Raw genomic sequence first — 4,011 nt, 5'->3', positions numbered from 1 at the left:
CAACAGTTGTGGACTTTGTCCCAATGGGTTTTACGTGTTTGGTTTCTTGCCAAACTCAGGGATTGGGTATAGGATGGGCATAGGATTATCCTTAGCATTGTAGATAGTTTGGGTCTCGGGTTAGAAATTTGATGTCATCATTCCTTGTTCCTATGAATCTTTGTAACATTTTCAGAGATTAATGAAATTTTTTGTCTTTAAAAAAAAAAACACCTATGGTAAAAATGATATAGTAAAACACATCACAGAAATAAGAACCGTAGCATTTGGTATTAAAACAAATAGCAAGTATGGAAAAGGTTTTTCCACTTCTTTAAAAAAATTCCCCCATCCCCCAAAGTTCGATAAGAAATTGCATAAAACTTGGAAGCAATGAATTAAGACTCGAGTAATAACTAAAAAATAATACTTACTATATAGTTTGTTAGCCGATTTAGGGCTTTGATATGTCACGTCTATATCACATACAACAGTTAACACCATATACTTTTTACTGTTACACATGTAATGTCTTATAAATTAAGAATAAACCATACGTACTAATCGCGACCAAGCTGATTAGTAGCCAACTAATGCAAAAAAGTATATTTACCGGCTAGAGCCTAAAATCTAGGCATTGGGGGGTCTGCATAGCACCTAGGCACTGCTTTATTTTGCTATCTTGTCCTCTATTTCATCTCAAAGCAAACAAGGGAAGATGCACTTTCTTAGTTCTCCCTTCTCGTCCCTTCCTTTCGTCAAGTCCAAACATGAGCTGATAGTAGTCCACTAAATCTACCCAAAGTAAATTTTTTTTAAAATGTGAGAAAGAGTTAAGCCCTTTACAATAAATTATTAGCCCCACCAAAATAGTATTGGTAAGTTAAACAGTACTCTATATGTCATGCTGCTTAAATTTATCGAAATACCACTTCGAAGGACAATAAACTTGCTGAGAAACCGAGACCTTTGCGATGTTTCATCTGCTGCACCACAATGTGACTCCCCTGTAAATTTACTCTCTCTCTCCTCTCCTATCCTCCCTGTGCCCCCCACCACCCCGCCCCCCCCCCCCCCCCCCCCCCCCCCGTTACTCTTTTTTCTTTCTTGAAAACAAGACACCAAACCCATTACCAAAAAATAAAAGACATCCTACCAAATCCCTTTCTTCATTGCGTTTTTGTGGAAAATGCATCACATGTATCTCCCCATGGGGGTTTTTGCTATATGGAAACCGATTTCGGACATAGAGAAAGGATAGCCACTTTCAGTTTACAGGGGAAGCAATCATCTCATTTACCATAGTTGTGATTCCTGTGAAAGGGAAAATTAATGCTATAATCACCAAGATATAGCATAATAATTGATGCAAAATAACAATCATGAGATTAGCCTTCGATAAAGACGCTCAGATTTTGAAATAGGGCACAATAAATCCACACCATCTTCCATTCTAAAATCCATGCAAATCAGGAGATTAGCCTACTATAAAAATACTGAGATATCAAAATTGGGCACAATAAAACTAGAGCATCTTTCATTCTAAACAGCGAATGGAGAAAGAGAGAAAGAGGAGTGGACAAGAAAAGATGAGATCGAAGGCGGATGAAACCAAACTGAAGATGAATTCACACAGAGAAGATGAGATTTAATTCACGCAGAGAAGATGAGATCGAAAGCCACCGTCTAAAACCTACTGCAGAAACTGAAGATGAATTCATACAAATTCCCCGAGGAAACGCATTTAATGTTCAGAGTTTGAGAGTACGGTAACCATACATATGGTTAAAAATAAGTCATAATAACACTATAATATTGAATGAAAGCTAAGATAACCAAGTAGTAACAAGAAACCATGTGCTTACCAAGGAGCACCATCAATAAGTCCAGCACGATAAGTATGGAAGCACGCTTGTGTTTGTGGTGCTTTACCATTGTAGGCTCCTCCCACAGTGAGTGAGCATAAATCCATACGATTGCAACTGAAAATATTCCCGCAAAACGTTCAAAGATATCTTTTCCTCTCTTTATCACATGGGCTAGATACTGAAGACATTAAAGGAGATTGATGGTTTCAGCTTAAAGTATTTTCGAACATTTTGAATGTAAGAGAGGAAAGGAAATAACATTTGGATGAAACTTATAACACCTTAAAAGACCTTACCTGTGAGATGAACACTAAAAGTATGAGTTGTGGCAGCCCAATTTCAATGCACTTTGCCACCTAGAAAACATAGTCAACAGTTGGCAACCCATAGAGAAACAAAGAAAAACCAGAAAAAGTATACAAACGCGCTTACGGATGCAAAGAGAGTAACATCCATGAATCCAAAATGTATCCAAGTTCAGTATAAGTACACCTACCCCAGGAAAACCAAACTCATAGAACCCAAAACCAGCAAGAGCAACCAAAGGAACAGCTGAGAGTGGACTCAAGAACCTGAAAAGCATCATGGTTATGGACATACTTCAGTAGATGTAGTGAAACAGCATAGTAAAGTTTGAGAATTTAGTGGATTGCACAAGTAGAAATAAGATGAACTATTGTAACGTTGAAAAATGACAGTACTGCAGTTACGTGTAGTCCATGCCTATAACTGTGGTTACAAGTTCACAACAATAAGAAAAAACTCAAGTTGGCTAAGCTCGGTCTAGAACTTCATGCGTTTCGGAAGATAATGAACCAACCTTGTGACATTACGCCAAAGGCTGCTGAAACCCAGGACTATCTGAAGAGTTGAAGCAACAATAAGTGCACCTTGAATTGCCCGCATTGTCCTTTTGAATCTCTGATAAGACAATAAAAATTGACCACAAGGTTAGAAAAAAATATCAGTACTTGATTTTGTCCTCTCTTTATTTGGGTAATGTGTGACCAAAAGAACATATGTAAAGAGAAGAAAATATTTGTAGTAGTTGCTGTGCATGAAACTTCACGTCCAGCCGTAATACAGTAGCATTGTTCCCATGAAAATGCTATTGATGGCAGAAGTATGGTGAACCCTATACTAAACAGGAAAATCAGTCATGTTTCTCAACACGTGTGCTCACACACAGACAGAGAGATAGAAGGTTTTCTAGATATGCAAACATGGAAAAAGAACTTTCAAAGAACATGACATGCACAAATACTAATTATGTGTGTTTAATAAGCATCACATAGTAACAAAAACAATCAATGTTCTACGCAAACAACACAGACTCTAACAACAAGGGATCTATATCACAAACCACGATAGGATCCTGATCATTGAATTGACCAGAGAGGATAATTGAAATTGTGGCTGCAACAAAGGTATATGACCCTCCCATCACAGCAGGCAATCTAGTCCCAAAAGTAGTTTGCAATAATGTGTTCAATCCAGCAACAAAGAGTAGGGTCTGGATCACCTTTGCTTTCTCCTCCTAAAAGAACAACAAATAAAGTTTGATTACATGTATTTAACTCATTTATGACAAAATCATGATAAATGCTTAGTTTCCTTGTTAGGCCTTATATTCCCTTCCCCCATTTGAGGAACAAAAGCAGTGGGAATGATAACTGTCATGCCTAGCATCACCAGATAATGTTCAAACCCATGGAGGATAGCATCGGCTGCATAAAGAATGCACCACAAAATTAAAAAAAAATAGGCGCCCTCATCATGATAGGTAAATACATTGAACTGTGAAATTGGAAATGCGAAAACTCAACGCTGTCTGGCCAAATAAGAATCAGAATGGCTACCACGAATTTACTAAAATTCAAGCTGACAAGAAGGATACGAACATTGCCGCCATCTTTTTCAATCGTAAACATGACTTACTAGCCAATCCCCAAAATAGTACTGTAAAGTTGAAGTCAGGATTTGAATTTTACAATATCTGATTCAATTCAATCGACAAGAGATAAACAAAAAGAACATTTACCATACAAAAGGGATTCCAGTAAACAAAGAGAACAGTTCAATTTGGGTCGTTCTAAGTCAACCATAAGCACATAGCTCGAGTTGCATAAGCAAAAATAGCAAACAAAACCTAGGCTCAAACTCC

The 4,011-nt window shown here is 37.5% G+C and overlaps 1 pseudogene; it reads right to left on the bottom strand.

Moving 5' to 3' along the window:
- Nucleotides 1–1,162: 1,162 nt before the first annotated feature.
- LOC131313795 (nucleobase-ascorbate transporter 6-like) lies at nt 1,163–3,778 on the bottom strand (annotated as a pseudogene).
- Nucleotides 3,779–4,011: the final 233 nt, after the last annotated feature.

The sequence above is a fragment of the Rhododendron vialii genome, chromosome 13a (assembly GCF_030253575.1).
Source record: "Rhododendron vialii isolate Sample 1 chromosome 13a, ASM3025357v1".
Lineage (NCBI taxonomy): Eukaryota > Viridiplantae > Streptophyta > Magnoliopsida > Ericales > Ericaceae > Rhododendron > Rhododendron vialii.
Note: the sequence above shows the minus strand (reverse complement) of the source record. Positions and strands in the feature narration are given on the sequence as shown.